Raw genomic sequence first — 22,140 nt, 5'->3', positions numbered from 1 at the left:
GCAGGGTTCACCCTGCAGCTGGACCAACATGCTTACGCTTGTATTGAGCCTGGTTTGGTAACCGTGAGGTGCTGTTCCCTGGGCATCTCTTGGATGAAGAACATTGATTTTCTGTGTGTAGATCACGCTTACAGCTTATTGTATTAATATGATCAGAGAGAAGCCAGGAAGTCACATTTGATAAACTCTTCCCTGCTTTAAACCTTTCCCGGCTCTGTAGTATCCATGCAGTCGATGGGTACCTCCTCAGCCTGGCTCCGTGGCCCACACTTATCTGACACTTTGGAGACCTTCCTGTGGTGAGTCATTCCCTCCTGGGTTTTGCCTTGGGTCCTTGTCCTGCTCCCATGGCACTTCTTATTGATGATGACCTTTACTACCTGTTGTCCTTTGCTAGCCATCGGGGAGCTCCTTGAGGAAGACATTCTTATGCTCAGTAGCCCCAGTGCTTTGTACGGGGCCTCGCACAGAGTGGGGCGAGGTTGGTTTGCCTGTGAATGGTGTAGTCATCTCAGGAGTTCTGCCTTGGGATTCTTATCCAGTGTGATCTGGCCTAGAGGAGCCTTGGGAGGGGTACCATTCTCTCCATTAAATAGCTCTTGCTGATAATTGATGATTTTCACCTCTGAATTGTATGGATCCCTTTGGGGAACACAGACCAGCTGACCATTCTTGGACATTTTATTGTGGAAATGGTGGTCCCCAAACAGTGGCACTCATTGAATATGCCCTCTGTTACCCACAGATGTTCAGTGGTACACATGCCACACCTCTCTCAGTTCTGGATTTGCTAGGACTGGAGGCTGCTCACCCTTCCATTCCCATGGGGCAGTTTGCCTAGGGGCTGCTGCGTTCGTGAGATAATGCAATAGGAGTTTTAAAGGCCGTCTGTGCAATTAGAGCCCCTCCGCCACAATGCATTCTGCACAAATAGACTGAAATAGGCTTCTTGTGGATCAGCACTGCCGGCAGTCTAAAACATACCGACAAGGCAGACTCGAGGATGAATTAGCAAAGGCTCAGCAAACATAGATGATAGACGGGGATGCTGAGAAGTCCAGCAACTAGGTCAGACAACAACATAAGTTCATTTATGTGCTGTGGAGCTGTGTTGGTTTTGGGAAACTGGTAGATGAAATAAGGGGTAGATGGAGTGTTATTTTCTTGTTCCTGATGTGCCTCCCAGGCTGGGTACAAGGGATGCAGGCTCAGTGAGGGGGTGGGTAGGGGTGCAGGAGTGGCAGGGTTTCTAGTAGCCACATTAAAAAATCAACAGAAACAGGTGAAAGTAATATATTTTATTTAACCCAAGTATATATAAAATATCATTTCAATATATTAATCAATGTACAAACTGTCAATGAAATGTATTACTGTCTTTTTTCCCCCCACATCTCATTGCAGACTAGCTGCACTTCACATGTTCAGTAGACCCATGGCCTGGGGGCCACTGCATTGGACAGGACAGACTCTATACACTTGGTGCTTTAGTTCATTGGCGGGGGGGCCTCTGAAGGAACTTCTGGCTGTGCCAAGGGAAGACAAGCAAGGGTGCAGAGATGTGTTTTGTGTACACTGGAAGCAAAGTGACGCTTTCAGAGAGCAGAAAATGGAGAATTCACCAGTGAAGCAGACTTGACTTTTTTCTCCCTTAATTTCCTTCCCATATTCACATTTTTTTTAATTGAAGTATAGTTGCTGTAAAATATTATGTTACAGGTGTACAGTAATAGTGATTCACAATTTTAAAGGTTATATTCATTTATAGTTATTATAAAATATTGGCTATATTCCCTGTATTGTACAATATATCCTTGTAGCTTATTTTATACGTAATAGATTGCATGATTATACTTTTCTTTTAAATTAATTTCTTTTTATTGGCTGTGTTGGGTCTACATGGTTGCACGCGGGCTTTCTCTAGCTGCAGTGAGCGGGGCTACTCTTCATTGTGAGTACACGGGCTTCTCATTGCAGTGGCTTCTCTTGTGGAGCACGGGCTCTAGGCATGTGGGCTTCAGTAGTTGTGGCACACGGGCTCAGTAGTGGTGGTTTGTGGGCTCTAGAGCACAGTCTTAGTAGTTGTGGCTCACGGGCTTAGTTGCTCTGCGGCATGTGGGATCTTCCTGGACCAGGGATAGAACCCATGTCCCCTGCATTGGCAGGCAGATTCTTAACCACTGTGCCATCAGGGAAGTCCCAGATTTTACTTCTTAATCCCCTACCCCTCTCTTGCCTCTCCCCACTCTCCCCTTCCTCACTGTAACCACTAGTTTGTTCTCTTTTGTTGTATTTTTGATTCCACACGTGAGATCATACAGTATTTGTCTTTTTCTATCTGACTTATTTCACTTAACATAATACCCATCAAGTCCCTCCACGTTGTTGTAAACCCACAGTCACATTTAGAACAGAGACGAACTTGCTAAATGCTTATAGGAGTACTAAGTGGCATGCAATAAATTCTCCTTTTCTTGTGTTTTTAGCCCCAGTGCACCTGCCTCACCTTTTCCCACGGTGAGTGGATAATACCATGGCATCTGTGGGGGGAGAGGTGGTGGAGGAGGAAGGGTGATTTCAGGCTCTGCCTCTGATGGTCTCTTACTTTGTCCGTGATATTAAGTAACCGAGATGAATGCTGATAAGGTGGTGATTGGAAAGTCACCTCTTGGTCAACAGGCTTTTCTGTGGGCAGCAAATCTATTGTACTTTTGTCCTTGTCTCTTACTTAATGAAGGACTTAATGATGGACTGTAACAAAATTGGCCACCTTATTTTTAGACTCGAGTTAAATTAAGACCTGTCCACCGTGCTTAATATTACAAGGGTGGTGATGGAGGGAGGAGGTGGAGAGTAAAACAAATATGCGGAAGAAGGAAATAGGCCCAATATCGACATTTTAGTACCTGAGACTAGAAACAAAGACTCTACTGTTACAAAGGCCGGGAAGGATGCTCTTTCTCCATCCAGGCCAACATTTTCTGAAAAAAAATTTTTTAACAGGACAATTCATTGTGTACAACTGCAGAAGCAACAGAAAATGCAGTCTCTTAGTTATCAGAGCAGCGTTATCTAAATAAAATGAGCAGACTCAATGTTTAGTTTGGCCTCAACTGAAAGTCAGGTGTGGAGGTGACATGCTGGCTTTGTTCCTTGCAAACAGTGTATAAACCAGATTTGATAGCTTCTCCTTATTCCTGGTTCTCTTAGCATCTGAGGGACCTTGAGCAAAGCACAGTCTCAGTGTCTCAGCCTCCTTATTCGTGAAATGGGTCCAGGATACTGGTCACACCGACGTCATAATATTACAAAGGGAAGAGCGTGCTGAAAGTCCAGCACTGTATTGGTGTAAATTATAAAGTGTTGGAACATGGAGCATAATACCTCTTAAACGCCATTGTTTATTACAAAAACATTTTCAGGAGTAGGAACAGCTGTGAATCAGGCATCCCAACTTAATTAGTCAAAGAATGTGTGCCTTCAGCTGCTTTTCATGGATGCTGTTTGCTCGTTTATTTCCTGTCTGACATAAATAGAGGTGGAGTAGTTTCATGTGGGGAAGAATGAATATGTCTGGACAGCCTCACAGTGGAATCTTCCTTCTGTAAATAGTATTTTCAGCACCACATACAGGCCTGTCTTTATAGCAGAGGGAGACTATGAAATTGTTTCTTTTAAAAAAAATTTTATTTATTTGGCTGTGTTGGGTCTGTTGCTGTGCGCGCGGCTTCCTCTAGTTGCAGTGAATGGGGGCTACTCTTTGTTGCGGTGTGCAGGCTTCTCAGTGTGGTGGCTTCTCTTGTTATAGAGCACAGGCTCTAGGTGCACAGGCTTCAGTAGTTGTGGTACTTGGACTCAGTAGTTGTGGCAGTCAGACTCAGTAGTCACGGCGCATGGGCTTAGCTGTGTACCTGTGGGATCTTCCCGGCCCAGGGATTGAACCCATGTCCCCTGCATTGGCAGGTGGATTCTTAACCACTGTGCCACCAGCGAAGTCCCAAGAATTTGCTTTTTAAACCTGGAAATACACATCTGGTGAATGACAGCTTTTCACAGTAAAGCATCTATTGAGGAAAATACTTTGACCGATGTTGGCAGAGCAAATCCAGTTTTTAAATATCATCCTTAGCAGAAATATCATCTCCTTCAGCTGGAAAAATAAGGGGGTTAGAAAGTGTTGGGCCTTTGACCTGCCACCTTGGGCAGGGCTGGGAGTCAGTCTCCATCTCTTATAGGTAACTTGGGCAGCGGGGAAACTGGACTTCTTCAGGTCAAGTGCATGTGAAAGGTTGCATGTTTTCTCCTGGTTACCTGGAGCACTGTAGCAGGACATACCTTTTCTGAAATCAAGCTCATGTGCGCTCACCTCAGCTCCCCCCACTCCCTTGTAGATCAGTGATAGGTGTGGCACCTCTCTTCCCAGGCCCTGGTCTTAATATCCTGTTCCCTTAAGCTTGTCCTAATGCCTCTTCTCTCCACCCCCTACCCCCACCCCATACCAGCCACGCAGAATCGGGGGGTTCAGCAGAGGACGCCAAATAGATAACTCTTCAGCCTCTCAGAGGCCCGCAGGGAGGAGCCACAGGACGGGCAAGGATCAAGGGGATAAGAATAAAAGCTTTTTTATTCTACTGAGAAACCTTCTGGAACTAAGTGCTCTGGTTATTTTATTAAAGTAACTGGGGGTGGCAGTGTGGGTAGAGGGGAGAAGGCTGCCTGACTCTGGGGTGTTAGGGGTGCAAGCTCTTTGAGGGCAGAGGCTGTCTCATGGGTCACGGTTACTTCTCCTGTCCCTCCATTAGACACCTGGTTTCCAGCAGGTTCTTGTCAAGGTGTGGTGGTTAAAATGACTTCCAGCTCAGACTCCAGATGGTCTCTTGGTTGCTTTCTTGGTTTAAAACCTAAATTTAAGCCAGGCCCCAAAAGAAGCAAACTAAAACTTCAAAAAACCCAAAATAGAGTGTAATTTCATGTGCTATAAAGGCTTCAGGGGGTTGCTTCACCCAGGTGCCAACATTGTCCTTGGTTTATAGGAATAATCTGGTCCAGCTGCCATTACAGTTGTGGGACTGACAGGTGTGAAAGTGGCTCTGGAAAGCCCCTCAGGTGGGGAGGGGTGTCTAGAGCACTAACTGGTCTCTCTCCATCTGTTCGGTGCTTTCCTTCTCAGTTCTGAGCTCTGCGTTTTCAGTCCTTTCCAGAGTATGCCCCCGTCCGTGTCTGTGAACTGGTAGGCATCAGAATACGGAGGGAGCTCTCTTCTGCTCCACCCTGTGAAGCAGTGGCTCAATGTGTCAAGCTTATAAAAGTGCTCTTTATTTTTAAAAATTGTTTTGATCTCTGCTTTCCCTTTAGCACTCTAAAGTAGGGTGCTGATGGTCAAAGGGGCAAGAAAACTAATTTTCAGAGCCCAGTTCAGAACCCAGTTTTCTAGATGATGATGTTTCCTATGTAAATATCTTTTTGCAGAATATTTTGAGCCCTTTTGATCTGTAAAGATTTATTAAATAACATACACATGTAGACACGTATAACAAAGCCCTATGTGTAATCACTTTGAAATGCTTTTACATTAGTGATAGGTTCTGATTCCCTGTGGTGTGGTAAGGAAAGAATCTCCTTCTGCTACATTTTAGTTGCAGTAGGGGGTAAGCAAATATTAGAGGTTTCCTTATTTTTTAGTGAAAACTACCTAGTATTAGCATTTGCATGGATTATTTCTTAAAGCCCTATGTAGGGTCCTCGTGTTTGGGGTTTTTATAGAAATCAATTCTCTGTGTGGTACAAACGCTCACTGGGGGTTGAATGTCTTTCTAGTCATAGGAGAAATGGATAGAGTTGGGTTTCAGAGCAGCTCTGGGCGGATCCCTTAGCCCTGAGCATCTCCCTGTCCTCTTCGGCCAGGCCCTTCTTTGCAGCCTTGGACGTGGCTCCAGTGAGACAGCAGGTCTGTACTATGAGACACCTCTTGTTTTCTGTAGCTTCTGGATTGGGGCGTGGGGGAGGCTGATCTTTTCCAGTTGTGTTTTAGATATTTGACATACTTAAAGTACATTTTAACCTTGAATCTTAATTTTGAGTTTCTCACAGCCTAGTTGGAAGATTGTCAATGATTCTCCCAGGATATATACTTTTTCTGGTTTTAATCATCAGTGATATAGTATTTTTGTAAAAATTTGGTCCTTAATATTTAGACTCACCTTTTTTCTGCGCTTAAAAATCTTGCCAAGGCCAAATTAGCAAGGGTTGCTATGGTAACTTTGGAGCAGTTGAGAATGTGTACTAATGCAAAGACCAATATGCTTGAAGAGTAGATTGTTTTCAAATGTAGGGGAAGAATTAGCTTTGGAATAAAGATATTCAGCTGAATCTTCATGGCAAAAGTTGACAAGGACTAAAAATAAAAAAGGTCTATAGTTTGAATAGCTTATGGGAATTTTTAGCCATCTTTTAAATAAAATAAATCTCATGGTTACAACATATTCGTCTTATACAGGGATAGTGTCAATTTAGATTGTGCTCAGGTCTATAAAACATGGATTTACAACTCTGCCCAATTTCTCTCCCTCCCTCCATAGGATTTTACCCTTAAAAGTCTAGCTTACCTTAGTTATATTTCAGGTTTATATCAATATACTGCTTTATGTTGAGATAAGCTCATATTTTCCCCCCAAAACATCAATTTCAGTCCCTATGGCTCAATTTTCAGAATATTAGATGCTTCTGTTTATCTTTGACTAACTATTGTTGAATGCCTATCAGATAATTAGGTGGAAGTTTCCTAAGTGAATATTTGCCGATTATCTGAAATTTTAATATATTACTGGTCTTGACAGCACAGGGAAGTATTACAATTCAGTTACTTTTTTTAAAGAGGCATTCCCTTAATAGAATGACTGTTATCACAGCCTCAAAAGTGACAAACACCCATTTAAAAGAAGCTGAAGATGTATTCGAATATCATGTAAAAGATGACTGAGTTTGAACTCCCTCTAAAGTAATTTACTATTTTGCCCGTGTAACCACCATTACAAGCTGTTATAAGTGATAAGTGAGCTGTTCCCTTCTCTTCATTGTTTTCCTCTCTTGTACCTGTCTTAAGCACATTTTCTCACTATCAGGCTAGTAATCATTTAACCTGGAAGCTATCTGGAATATAAGATGTTTAATTTTTTAAACAATCACCAGATTTTATGTTACCGAGTGCTTACTCCATGTCAAACACTGTTCTAGGCACCATGAATACAGTGATGCTATTTTTATTGACGACGACGTGTGTGTGTGTGTGTGTGTGTGTGTGTGTGTTGGTATTTAGTATTGTCTAAATACTAGAAGGTGGGACAGTTAGTCTCTCTCTAAGACAGAAGTTTACCTTTTTAGTATCATTCATCTGTTCACTAGCCTTGTCTTTTATTTATATGTGTATATGTAGATCTGAATGTGAGGATGTTGTGCACGGGCTGTTGACTCCATCACATGGCAGTTTCCCACCTCTCACTTCTCCACATCTAGCTCCAGCCCTCCACACAGCACTGCGTGTGGCAGTCAGGCAAGCGGGTGCTCTTTCTGTGCAGCGGGGTTGGAGAGGGAGGACAGGATCTCTCCCTTTCATAGTGTCAGAAAGCGTCTCGTGTTCTTCAAGTATACTCTATATAAGATTGCAGACAAGTTGAAGGGAAATTAGGTGAAAATCTTGATTTCCTCCTCTTCGTGGGTTTCATTGAGGCAAGCCAAGAGGTAAGGAAGCAACTTAGAATGGAGATGGGGGAGTGAGGATATTTTTACAATAATGAACATTTTGCAGTTAATGTGTAGTGTGTACCTGTGATGGCTGGAAACCTAACAGCTATCTTGGCTGGAAAATGTATCTTTGATTCTGAGTAGTATCACATTCATCTAAAAACTAGAGTATTGTTACTGAACAAGGGGGCAAATAGATATTAGGTAGCCAGTTAGCTCTGCCTGACCACTCTGTGCCCCCAGGCACCAGGACAGATGCTGGGTGTTCTCTGCACAGCACACAGAGCCCACCCCTGTGGATCTCACTGCGAATAACTGTCCAGATTATTTAAATGAAGGGAAGGTTGAAGGTGCTAAGTTAGCATGTAGAGGAAGGCCTAAACTAGTCTGAAGACTAACATTAGAGCAGCATGCTTTCATCAAAAAGTGTGTTTTTGAAATCTGACTAGTACTTGGTAGTTTAAAAATTAATGGCTGGTAGGATTTACAGATTCAATGCAACCCCTATCAAATTACCAATGGCATTTTTCACAGAACTAGAACAAGAAATTTTACAATTTGTATGGAAACCCAAAAGACCCCCGAATCGCCAAAGCAATCTTGAGAAGGAAAGATGGAGTTGGTGGAACCAGGCTTCCTGACTTCAAACTGTACTACAAGGCTACAGTGATCAAGACAGTATGGTACTAGCACAAAAACGGAAATATAGATCAGTGGACAGGACAGAAAGCCCAGAGATAAACTATGGTCAACTAATCTATGACGAAGGAGGCAAGGATATACAATGGAGAAAAGGCAGCCTTTCAATAAGTGGTGCTGAGAAAACTGGACAGCTACATGTAAAGGAATGAAATTAGAACACTCTCTAACACCATACACAAAAATAAACTCAAAATGGATAAAAACCTAAATGTAAGGCCAGACACTATAAAACTCCTAGAGGAAAACATAGGAAGAACACTCTTCGATAAATCACAGCAAGATATTTTTTGATCCACCCCCTAGATTAATGGAAATAAAAACAAAAATACATAAGTGGGACCTAATGAAACTTCAAAGCTTCTGCACAGCAAAGGAAACTATAAGCAAAACAAAAACACAACCCTCAGAATGGGAGAAAATATTTGCAAATGAATCAACAGACAAGGGATTAATCTCCAAAATATATGAACAGTTTATCGAGCTCAATATCAAAAAAACAAACAACCCAATCAAGAAATGGGCAGAAGACCTGAATAGGCATTTCTCCAAAGAAGACATACAGATGGCCAAGAGGCACATGAAAAGCTGCTCAACATCACTCATTATTAGACAAATGCAAATCAAAACGACAATGAGGTATCACCTCACACCAGTTAGAATGCGCATCATCAGAAAATCTACAAACAGTAAATGCTAGAGAGGGTGTGGAGAAAAGGGAACTCTCTTGCCCTGTTGGTGGGAATGTAAATTGATACAGCCACTATGGAGAACAGTATGGAGGTTCCTTGCAAAACTAAAAATAGAGTTACCATATGACCCAGCAATCCCCCTGCTGGGCATATACCCAGAGAACACCATAACTCAAAAAGACACGTGCACTCCAATGTTCATTGCAGCACTATTTACAATAGCCAGGACATGGAAGCAACCTAAATGTCCATCCACAGATGAATGGATAAAAAAAGATGTAGTACATATCTACAATGGAATATTACTCAGCTGTAGAAAGGAATGAAACTGGGACATTTTTAGAGACATGGATGGACCTAGAGACTGTCATACAGAGTGAAGTGAGTCAGAAAGAGGAAAACAAATATCATATATTAACACATATATGCGAAATATAGAAAATGGTCCAGATCAACCAGTTTGCAAGGCAGAAATAGAGACACAGATGTAGAGAACAAACATATGGACACCAAGTGGGGAAAGTGGGGAATGAATTGGGAGATTGGGAGTGCCATATATACATTACTAATAAGAAAAAAAATACCACATTGTACAGTCTAAATATATGCGGTTTATTCTCTGTTAAAAAAATAAATTAAAAAATTAAAAAAACCAAATTGATAATGAAAAAAACAAATTAATGGCTGGTAAGGGTAGGTACCTGCTCAGTGAGCCATTCACATAACTGAGAAAGAGACAAGCCAGTGAGATACCGGTTAACTAACCACCTTGCATGTTACAGTCGCCCTCACAGCTGGCTTCCTGATGGAACAGGCCCGGGACGCTTGGATGTAGTAACTGCTGGTTGTAAAGAGCTTTATGGTTCATTTAGTCCTCAGAGAACCCTGAGCGGAAATACAAATGATTCTTCAGTTAGTTTATGTTCTTACAACAAAAGAGGGATCATCTAGCTCCCCAGCATTGGTTTATATGCCTGACTTTGTCCTCTGCTGAAGTATTACCAATCCAGCCTCCTCATATTTCTATCAAATATGTCAGTTGAAACAATCGTCAGATGGACATATAGACACGAGTGTGCTTTGTGACCCCTGAGTCTTCAACGTCCACTTGGCGGCTGATCTGTGAAATAAGCATAAAATTTGCCTTCATAGAGATGTTGGGAAGGTAAAGAGAGAATATGGGGAAGATGTGTGCTAGAGATGACAATAGTTTACAACCCTTTCTTAACTTCACTGTGTATCTTGGGGGTGAATTTTACTTTTAACTTAATAACAAGTTTTTTTTTGAATAATGTTCTAAATCATTGACCAGTGTGGGTGTGCAGTAGGCTGAATAATGGCTCCCGAAGATATCAGGTCCTAATTCCTGGAACCTATAAACATCATGTTATTCATAAAAAAGGGTCTTGGCTATGACTACATGTGATTTAATTAAGTTAAGCTGAGAGATTTTCCTGAATTATTTGGGTCAGCCCTAAATGCGATCACAAGTATCCTATAAGGAGACGGAAAGAGGAGACAGCAGCCATGCACGGAGGAAGGACTTGGGTGGTCAGAAGAATCTTAGTTACTCTTTTCTTTTTTCTTTTTTGGCTGCACTTCTGGCATGTGGGATCTTAGTTCCCCCACCAGGGATTGAACCCATGCCCCCTGTAGTGGAAGCACAGAGTATTAACCACTGGACCACCAGGGAAGTCCAAATCTTAGTTACTCTTCGTTCCCTTCTTTTCAGGAATTAAATGTACTGACTTGTAACTCTCAGAAAATTCAGCAGTGTCCCTTGCGTATGAGGGCTGGGAGTGGGAACACCTGGGTTGGGGGGCATGGTTGCCGGGCACTGGATGGGTCTGTTCTCTGCTCTGTCCTGTTGAGGAAGCTGCATGGTGTGACTTCCTTGAGAACAGAAAACTCAAAACGGAACTGAAGCAGCGGTTTAGAAAACGTGTTCAAACACTCAAACACATGGAACGTGTCCAGTGCTTTCAAAATTCAAAACGATGGAGTCATATTGGGGAGGCCTCAGTTGAGAGGGGAGAAAGCGGTACCAGGAATTCAGGGCTTGGTGGAGTTACAAGGAGGCAGGAGCCGGGCCTCGCATCTGGGGGTCCCCCTTCCCTAGCCATGCGACCTTGAATGACGCCCAAACCTCTTATCAGTTTCCTAACGGAGGTGGGGAATAACACCCACATGACCGGGCTGCTGTGGGGACTGGAAGCGACAATGGGTGTAAAAACCGTGCTAGCAGCATGCACACAGTTTCCTCAGGAGCGTGGTGTCTCAGGCTTGTCAGTTCCTAACCCCATGTAAATTATTACAAATGTGAGGTGAAAGGAAGGAGAAATTTTCATTGAGTAATGAGTTTACTCTTCAGTATCAAACTATCCATGACACTGGTTGCTTGTGTCAATTAATCACAGCTAAGGTCAACCCTTTACTCTTATATAGACCAAGTAGTCTTTTTAAGAATTAATGATTGGACTTCCTAGGTGGCGCCGTGGTTAAGAATCTGCCTGCCAATGCAGGGGACACGGGTTTAAGCCCTGCTCTGGGAAGATTTCACATGCCGCGGAGCAACTAAGCCCGTGCACCACAACTGTGGAGCCTGTGCTCTAGAGCCCGTGAGCCACAACTATTGAGCCCATGTGCTGCAACTATTGAAGCCCATGCGCCTAGAGCCTGTGCTCTGCAACAAGAGAAGCCACTACAATGAGGAGGCCGCGCACCACAGGGAAGAGTAGCCCCCGCCTCGCATCAGCTAGAGAAAACCTGTGTGCAGCAATGAAGACCCAACGCAGCCAATAAATAAAATAAATAAATTTAAAAAAAAAAGAATTAATGATTGATAACCTCCGGGGGGAGGGGGGGATCTAAAGGAGTGCCTATCTCTTAAGATTGGCCTAAGGTGGTAGAGTCGGCTCTAACTTAATAATTGCCCTACAAAGGTGTCTCTGGTTCTGAATCACAATAAGTTAAAAGGTCAACTTTCTGGAAGAAAACTTTGCTGGTCTGAAAACATTCCAATTTAGGGAAAGGGAAGAGAAACTGAGATTCAGTAATTCATCCTTCTGGAATCCATCCTATTTGTGTAAAAATCATTCTAGGGAACAGTTTGACAAGGTTTTACCTCCATGAGGGAGGCGTGAAGGGATGAGGTGCAGGTTGCCTCAGAGGAAGGGGTTGCAGGTTTGCCCTTTCCCTGTAATGCCAGACTAATCCATCCACCTATATTAGTAAGATTAGCCATCTGTTAGCTTCAAAACCAGAGGCAAAAGTCTCTGCTTCCAGATTCTCTTGGTGTGTGGGTTTGGGAAGTACAGCTGGGAACTAATAAATACACGTACCTTACAAGGCCAGGCACCCAGCTAGGCTTTTACAGTCACTGTGACATCCAGTCCCAGCAGTCCTGTGACGCAGGCATCATTCCTCACTTCAGTTAGGAACCAATGCTGAGAGGGTCTGTAATCATTCAGGGCCACATGACTGGACAACAGTGACCCCGAGCTGTGAGGCCAGGCTTCCATCTTCTTGCTATTCCTGGTGTCCTAAGCACCTTTGCAGTGGGGCCTGACTGATACAGCTTCATCCCCCTCCATCTTTGCTTCTCAGTGGCTGACTTGTAAGAAAGCCACGTCTGAACAGTTTGACCTCTGAATAAGCTGTCCTGGAGAAGAAAGGCCCCTTCGTTCCAAACACTACACACATCCGCGCCGGGAGTGGCACCTGCTTCCTTGTTTGCTGGTTTAAACTATGCAGTTTTGTCTGCCAGCCCTCACTCTTGTTTTCTGCCACTTCCAAGGTCAAGAAGTAACTTTTAGTAGGGAAACATCTTTTGCCAGTTGAGATGTCCTTTCACCTTTCTCTCCAGCCTTTTCCACATACAATTTCTGAAAATAATACTCTGCCTTGAGAAAATTTGGTTGAGCCTGTTAGAGGTTGAATCAAGCTATTGTTTGCAGGAGGATTATTTCTGAGCCCTGTATCTCATGGCTCTTAGCACTCCCACTCCCATCCACGCATACACTCCACAGACACACACATACACCCAGCGCTTTGCCCCACCCACCTTCAAGATGAGTCACCGTGAAATGAGACTCAGGTAACAGGGCTGCAAGGACACTTCTTAGCTCTTCACATCCCTTTGCGAAGGCAGATTTGTTGGCATCCCACCTTGGTCCTTCAGCTGTGTGCCTCAAACTTGAGCGGGCTGCTTGAAAATAACAATTCACTCTAAGCAGCGTTTTTCATTGAAATGTAAATTCCCTCATACCCATTCTCTTTCTTGTAGAATTCCCAGGGAGAAAAGAGGCTTTATGTTACAAGCATTGAAGAGAAAAATTTTCTCCCCACGTCTCTTTTTAAATACATAGCAAGATTGAAGATGATTGATTTAGGCAGCTCTGGTCCACTATAGGGTTCTGTATCTCTAATGACAATATAAAATATTGTCAGAAATTTTACTGTTATGGGATTGTTAGTAATTTGAGGGGGAAAAGATGACTTTATATCTGGCTTTAATCCTCTGAATTAATAAGCTACCATCATGCTGGAATGCCAGTTTTCTTTTCAGTATTCTCCTGTGGACTACATTAAAACATTTATCAAATAGTGATTTAAATCGTAAAATAACATAAATGCTGTGGGATTTAATGTCCTGCATTTGGAGTGCTTTTAGGGAGCATTAGGATTTGTAAGCAGTGAGGTGGACATGAAGGGAATGAAAGATTCAATAACTGCATAAGACCTCAAAGTACCACTCAAGTGACCAAAAATCTGGCCTCAAGATAAAAGCTGTTTTTTGTTGTTATAATAGCCAACAGGCACTGTATATATTTTAAGTCCTTTTAAAACTTTCGTACTGAATACTACTTTATTCCTATTCTGACTTTCAGACAGGCCATTCCATTTTAAAAATAGTATTGGATCTTTGTGGCAGAAAATATTTAAGATGCATGGATTACATTAAGAGGCTCTGGAACCAAAGGACTGAACAGCCTTGAGCATTTTTCTTTAAATATGTGAGCTTACAAGTATATCCCTTAGCAGCCCTGAAAGGAAAAAGTCCAGTAAAATGAATATGACATTTAGAATACAGCATTTGAGATGTTTATCTTTTATTTCTTCAGACCTTGGGTTTCTCAGCTGGAAACTTCTGATGGCATTATCACATATTTATAAAGTAGTGAGTATGGTGTGATGAGTATGTACTTTAAAATGGTCTCACTTCCTTTACTTGCACAGTTTACTTTCTCTCTTGTGTGTGGTTCTTTCCATGTAGTATGTCATGTTTGTATAGACATGAGGAAGCCATTCATGTTGTTTTGCTGTTTCCCTGAATGGTCAGCACTGGATCTGTGTGTGTATTTTAATTGTTTGCTAAACCACGAAACGTTTTGTTGGATGGAATATAATGGGAGAGACTAGGGAAGATGATTTTTTTTTCACACTTCCTTTGTGAAAGAATTGGAAACAATACAGTTTCTGTGAGTTGAGTGATACAGAGTTGGTCACAGTGTTACAGTTTTCTAGAGCTTTCCGTCTCTTTGAGAGGATGAGCGTGATCCTGTCTTACAGTGTTGCTCACGGGGCTCTTTATATCCTGACAGGCACTTGAGTTTGACTCCCGTGACTCCCGTCAACTGTTCCATCGCTTTCCTACTCTCCATGCTTCCTACCTTCAGGCAAAGGGAGCTCCCTGTGTTCTCTGCTTAATCTGTTTGTCTCTGAACACGCTCTTCCCTCTGCTTGGAATGTCCCTCCTCTGCCTTCTTGTAACACTGACTCATCCCTTAGGACATTTGAGTTGGGCCCTGGCCTCCAGAAGTTTACCCTGGTTTTCCCTTCCTGCCTCCTCTTCAACTCAGAGCATCCCATGCACTTTTCTCAGCCTCCCTGCCCTGGGCAGTCACTGTCAGCTTGTCCCCGACCATGCTTGCCCACTCCCGTGGCCCCTCAAACACACAGAACAAAGTCTGCAGTGAGACACAGCCCCATTCATCACCTTAGTAATAACCTCACAAGAGCAGGTCGTTGAAAATACCCACCGCGGAAATCTGTAGAGGCTGCGAAAAGGGATTCAGGGAAATTGGAGATGCATTTGGGAGTAAGGCCGTTCCTGGGGGAAAGTTGCGGTGCTGTGGGCAGCAGGGCTGTAAAGTGAGTCAGGGCAGGGTGCCCCCTGGGACCATGTTCAGGCTTGTTCTCACCTGCGGGTGGTAAGGCCTGGGAGTGGCTCCTGCCTCCTGTCCCGTCCCCAGAGGGCAGGGTGGGAGCAGTCTTCTTGATGACCGAGGTCTGAGTGTGAAAGGGTGGTACTGGGATATCGCCTTGGATGAATAGGAATTTTTTAAGCTGGGGGGTGGGGGGAGAAGAGGGAGGTGCACGAGGAAAAGATTAGCAGTGAGAAAGGGCAAGATATTTGGGCCAAAGGTTGCAGCAGAGATTTCCTGTTCTGGAGTCAGTAGTGGGAGGGAAGGTGGTGAGGTTTGCAGGAAGCCTGTTCTAGAGAGCCTTGACTGCTAGGCTGAGATGCTTCCCAGTTATCCTGCCGCACAGAGGTGTGCGTGTGTGTGTGTGTGTGTGTGTGTGCGTGTGTGTGTGATTTTGGAGTTGCAAAGTGAAAGAAGCAATTTTAGTGATGAGAGGGGAGGGAGACTGTGGACAGGGAAGGAGGCTCTTAAAATAGTCTAGGCAGGAGGCATCCCAGCCCAAGAAAACCCCAGTCCACTCTCCACTCAGTCCACAAAACTGAGTCCTGTGTGGCGGGCAGTGGGGATTCAGGGGTAAGTAAAGTAGGGTCCCTTCACACGAAAAGGGTGTAAAAACCAAACCATCTTAGTTGTCGTGTGAGTAGTGAGAATATGGAAACCTAAAGGAAAACGCATGGGTGGAGATAGGGTTTTAGTTAACCGACAGGAGCTGCAGCCAGGCTGCAGGATGCTGAGATCACAAATGGCAGATCTGGCCTTTGTTCACTATGAAATGAATGATGCCCTCTGTGTGCGGCCATCGTAGCTTCTGCCAGAAGTCTTCCTGATCGTATCAGCTGCGGTCCCTTTTAGCTGGTCTCCCTTTTAGCTGGTCTCTCGGCTTCATCTCTTGCCTCCCTCCTCCATCTCTTGCCTTGTACTCTGTCCTCAACCTGGCAGCCAGGGTGCTCCTTTTCAGTTACAAGTCAGATCATGTTATTCTCTTCTCCCCAGACCCGCAGTGGCTCCCGTCTCACTCAGATAAAAGCCAAAGTCCTTACAGTTGTCCACACGGCACCCCACCCGTTACCCCTCTGGTCTCATCTCCTGCACTGCTCCTTCCCCTCTGGCCATGCTGGCCTCTTTGCCATGCCTTAGAACTGCCTAGGGACTTCCCTGGTGGTGCAGTGGTTAAGAATCTGCCTGACAGTGCAGGGGACACAGCTGTGATCCCTGGTCCAGGAAGATCCCACATGCTGTGGAGCATCTAAGCCTGGGCACCACAACTACTGAGCCCACACACCACAACTACTGAAACCCGTGCACCTAGAGCCCGTGCTCTACAACAAGAGATGCCACCACAGTGAGAAGCCTGTACACCTCAACAAAGAGTAGCCCCCGCTCACCACAACTAGAGAAAGCCTGCGTGCAGCAACGAACACCCAATGCAGACAAAAATAAATAAATTAAAAAAAAAAAAAACACCACCTAGATGCTCCCCTTGAGGCCTTGCTCCTGCATGTCTCCAAGGCTCACCTCTCACCTCCTTGAAGTCTGCTCAGAGGTCACCTGACCACCCCATTGAAAATTGCAGACTGTCCCAAACCCCACCCTTGGCTCTCTCCATCCCCCTGACCCTGCTCTACCTTTTTCTGTCCGTGACACTAATTGCCTTCAAACACAATACATCATTTATTATTATTATTATTATTATTATTATTATTATTAATTGTTTCTTGTCAGACCCTTCCACAGTCTTCTCCCCCTGCCCCCCTATAAAGGCAGGAATCTTCATCTGTTTTGTTAACTGATATATCACAAATGCTTAGAACAGTGCCTGCTACAAAGTAGAAGCTAGTAAATATTTGTTAAATGCATTGTGATGTAACTGCTATTACTCATAAGGCCTAGTTAACTTTATTTTTCCTATTAAATGGGTTTTGGCCATGGAGAGGAATAGTTGATGCTGTCACAGCATAAATTCTCTAGCTGTTTTACCCAATTTTTGTTTTTCTTCAAATGACCCATTTTCTCTGAGATATTTAGAGCAAAGTTTTATGAAATACGTACAATAATTAGAGAAGAAAATTTGAAGGCATCTTTTGAATTAAAAGAAATTTACTCCTCAAAAGGATCTGATCACATCGTACCATAGAGGATGTGTGATGGGCAAGGCTGAAATGAACTTCACTCTAAAAATCCGGCAGTGCTAGCTAATAAGCTCCTCCGTTCCTCTGGCTTCCGTTCCCTGGTTGCATTTCAGTTCTTCCCGACAGCAGTGATGAGCTCTGCATCTTAACCTCTTAGGGAGTATTTCAGTTACCCCTACAATTGTATATACCCCATACCATTCATTTCATTACCTCTTTTTTTTTTAACCTCTTAATTCTGAAACTAAACATGCACACACACACACAGATGAGAAATAAACATATGCTAGAATACATGATGAGGAAAGACTAATTGCATTAGAGGACCACAAGAGTTTTAGGGTTTTTTTGGCGGGGGGGGGTGGGTTTTTGGGAGGTTTTTTGATTTTTTTTTTTTTTTTGTCGCTTAACGTGTTTTTCTCCTCTGTACACACATATTGACACACTCATACATACTTACCCTCCTCCTCCATCAAAAAAAAAACAAAACAAGAAACCTGTTGAAGGAAATTCAAGAAATCCTAATAGAGAACTTAGAGATGTGCAAAACTTTGGAACGCTTTCAGTTAGATAGTCTGACAGTGAGTTGGGACCTCTTTAGATTTCCAGCTGGAAAGGTTCCATGAAGATGGTGAAAGTGTTTTTTTTTTTCTTCCCCTCTATAAATTGGAATGTTTCTTGTTTCTAAGTGCTGTTTTTATACGTTTTTATTGTATAACTCATTTCTCAATAGGATAATGGGATAATGTATATCCAGGGGCAAAGATTGGTTCTTGGGAGGTCAAAGAAATCTTTTTATGTATAAAGAACAGATATACATACAGGATGTAAATAAATATGCAATATAGCTATGGTATTAAAATTTCATGGGAGAGCAATGAGGAGGAAAAATCTAAAAAACTTCTGGGGCGGGTGTAGTAATGAAAATATGGTTGTGTTACACGGGTCTAACTTATCCTCAGAGGCACCAGCCTAGGGCATGAATGGTCTGTTCTGGACTTTGTGCTTTTGCATGAGGAGAAAAAAGGTTGTTTTGATAGTTGAGTAGTGAGCTGTGTCCAAGGGCCTGGATCTGTTAGGCAGAGCACACGCTGATGCATTTGATCCATCAGGTGCTTTACGGTTGAAGGCACAGAATGGCTCAGGTTAGCTTGGATCCTGGAGGGCTGAGGGAGAATTTGCTGGGGTCCCAGGGACTGGTAGGCAGGAGCAGAGTTTGGGAATGTGAAAGGTATTCGAAATTTCCAGCGTAAGTTACCTCCCCTAGAAGCAGCATGTTCTTTATTTTTTTACTCTAGGCCTTAATTCAGCTCCCTTTGATCTCTTATGATTCTTCCCATTTTAGTCCCTTCTTCTAACTCACCAAGGTTCTCCCCATTGCCATTTCAAAGTCCTGGGGGAGAATCTAGACAACTAAATCCTGCATCCTCATTTGAGCAGAGCTGAAGGCAGCGGCCGATGAGACCGACCTCTGGCCACATAGAGAGGCAGCCCTGGGTCAGTTGCTGTGTCAACCCTCGTTAGGGGTTGGAAGGTGTCACACATGATTCAGATACAGCTGCCTGTGCTTGAGGAATTTCCTGAGGCCACTTCTCTGAGGACTGTGGCCAGAATTCCCTGTGGACACAGCTTCTTGAGGGTGAGGTAGGCATCCTGAGGCTTTGCTTGCCTGATACGAAGCTTAAGTAACTAGTGTTGAGTGTTTGACCTAAGTGATCATCCCTAAGATTTTCCACTGGGGTTCCTTTCAGCATCTACTTGGACAAAGAATTTTAAAGCTTATCTTCTAAAAGTTTATCTAATGGCTTAACATCAGGAAAGGAAAAGTTTGCCCAGACTTTCAGTCTCAGAGATGACACAGCTCAAATGCTGTCTTTCGTGAGATTGATTATTGTGCAAACCTTGAGGGAAGAGGCTGTTGTCTTTCATCTCTGTTTTTTTCAACAGTTAGTACAGTGCCTGACACATGGGAATTTTCCAGTAAATTTTGTCACCTGTCAAGTTGTCTTGCACATGGAAGAGATGATTTGGTAAATCTGAAAATTTGAACATCATCAAAGAGCAAATGTCACAAGCTTCTATTTTATCTCAGGTCAGGAGAGTCCTTATCTTAAACTTTAGTTCTGTACCTTGATATTTATGAGGTTGCTTTTTAAGAAAATGTTTTTTAAAAATTTTATCAGCATCAATTATGAAAGAAAAGATAGAGTGGAGGGAAAATTACAACATGTAAGACAAATATTAAGCTCCTTAATATATAAAGAGCCTTTTTCAAATAATAAGGAAAGAACATTCATTTGGAACATTCTTTTTTGGCCTACTTTAATAGATACTTCACATTCTAAAAAAAGTAAGCATATGAAACATTTTTAAATTCATTAATCAAAGAGGCAAATTATAAAAGCATCCTATTTTACCTATCAAATTGATAAAGATTAAAACATTCATCACCACTGCTAGGGTTAAGGGAAAACAGGCATTCATACTTCTTATGTGGGAGTATAGATAATATATAATCATACCTCTTATGTGGGAGTATAGATAATATATAATCTTTTGGGAGGATGATTTGGCAACAGATATTTTTATGAGTCAGTAAATTCCTTCACAAGAATGTTTGTTTATTGCCACATTGTTTACAAAAGTGAGAAATTATAAGCAACCTGCATGACTTGGAATAAGTGACCATTTAATTAAATGTTGTAAACAGAAATGATGGATTTTTGGATTTGGGGCCATTAAAAATTAAGTTTGTGAAGTCTAATGATATTGTGTAACTGAAATAGAGTCATATCAAAGAATATCTTCAGCATGTGTGTTGTGTTCAGAAAAATGTATATGAATTTTCTTAATTATATTTATTGCTGGATCAAAAGTTACAGTTCTTGATACTTTTCAAAGTTTCTTGAATTTTTATGTCATTATCACTTCCATAATCATAAAAAATATTTAATAATGCAAAGCATAGTTATGGAAGTGACAGCAAGTCTTAGTAACTTAATAGATATCTATTACTGCAATGCCTTACTGATGACTTTTCTTTTACAAGTCCTTCCCAGTGATTAAACAAGGAAAAGAATTTGGAGAATGTTAACATATACTATTTTACAGGTTATTAAAACAGAAACAAACAGAGGCATAGAACATTAGAAGGAGCAAGGACTTCTCAGTTGGATGGTCCTGGGTAGGGATCATGGCTATAACTGTGGGACCTTGGTTGCTGGACTTGTAGTTTTCTCACCTATGAAATGGGTATGTTAACTGTCCCTGTCCTCAGGGGACTGCTGTGGGGAGCAGTGAGGGTCGTGGGTATGAAGCACTTAGCACCACGTGTGACTCAGTGCACAGGTGGCTCTTCTTAGGAGGAGAAACCTCTCCTGAGGGGGGTAGCGTTTCCTTCAAGAGGAACCAGATTTGAAAACCGTTAATTAGAAAGTGCTTACTCACTCTAGAAAGAATGACTGTTGTAATGGTGTATTCGTTTTCTATTACCTCAACTTAGCAGCTTAAAATAACACTTATTTATTATCTAACAGTTTCTATGGGTCTGACGTCTGGCCATGGCTTAACTGGATGCTCTACTTCGGGTTTCTGGAGGCTGCCATCAGGGTGGTGACTGGGGCTGGTTCTCATCTGGAGGCTCCGCTAGGGAAGCCTCTACTTCCCTGCTCATGTGGTTGTTAGCAGCATTTCCCTGGGGATGTGGCATTCATGGCAGCTTGCTTCTTTAAAGCCAACAAGGGGGGAGAGAAAGGAAGATAAGCGCAAATCTCCTAGTAGGACACAGTCTTCTATAATGCAGTGTAATCACAGAGATGACAGTCTGTCACGGGAGATTACCCTAAGGCATCAACACTATGACGGCGGATCACGTGGAGGGGTCTGTTGGCTGTGAATGGTATTCACACTCACGTGTGTTGTGTTTCAGACTCAGAAGCACATGTACTCTTTTAGGAAGTGATTCGGTTGAGGAAAATATTGGCTTTTATCTTAATAACACTGATTGGAAAGCAAGATGAGGCTGTACTGTGCTTGTTTAATATGAACTGTTAAAGTCCAGGAGTGCTGCCTTCTGCAGTTTGGAGCTTGAGGACATGGCTGTCTTCCTTGTAAACCTGACTATCTGAGATCTTCCAGCCTGGGAAGCTTTTTGGGAACTCAAGACTCACTATTTTGTAAGACATGGGTAATGGAAAGAGCGCTTCAAAGGTGATTTTTTTTCATCTCTTCTAAAATGTAGTACTTCTTTCTTTTATTATTTGTGCAGTCTTCATGAGAAGTACTCATTTCAGTGAAAATAAACATTGCTTTGTCTCACCCAGATTCATTGTTGAGCTTTAAACATTCATTTGTTCTCTAGACTGAAAAAAGTCATTTGTTTTGCTTTAACTTGGAATTCTCATATGAGAAGTGTGGCACTCCGTGTCCTCTGCTGGGTCCCCCTACTTCCACTAGCTCAGAGTTTCTATGATTAGTCATCTCGCCTCTGTATAGAAAAATGTTGAATAATGCTGAGAACTTTATGGGTATCATAAAAGCTGTAATGCTAATGAGATTGCTGTTAGAGGTGAGTACACTCAGATGCAAAATTGTAACGTTTTGGAGGTACGTTTGTAATCCAGAAGAAGAGGAAGGGTGATTGATCACACACACCCTTGACCAAGGGATAAGAAG

General features: G+C 42.7%; 1 protein-coding gene across 1 annotated transcript in view; it reads left to right on the top strand.

The window, feature by feature from the left end:
• Nucleotides 1–238: 238 nt before the first annotated feature.
• Nucleotides 239–22,140, top strand: part of IQGAP2 (IQ motif containing GTPase activating protein 2) — a 228,687-nt gene continuing 206,785 nt past the window's right edge. The window contains 1 exon segment of the mRNA XM_057740854.1: nt 239–299. The gene's annotated coding sequence lies outside the window, so the exon portion shown is untranslated.

Source organism: Hippopotamus amphibius, chromosome 1 (genome assembly GCF_030028045.1).
Source record: "Hippopotamus amphibius kiboko isolate mHipAmp2 chromosome 1, mHipAmp2.hap2, whole genome shotgun sequence".
Classification (NCBI taxonomy): Eukaryota; Metazoa; Chordata; class Mammalia; order Artiodactyla; family Hippopotamidae; genus Hippopotamus; species Hippopotamus amphibius.
Note: the sequence above shows the minus strand (reverse complement) of the source record. Positions and strands in the feature narration are given on the sequence as shown.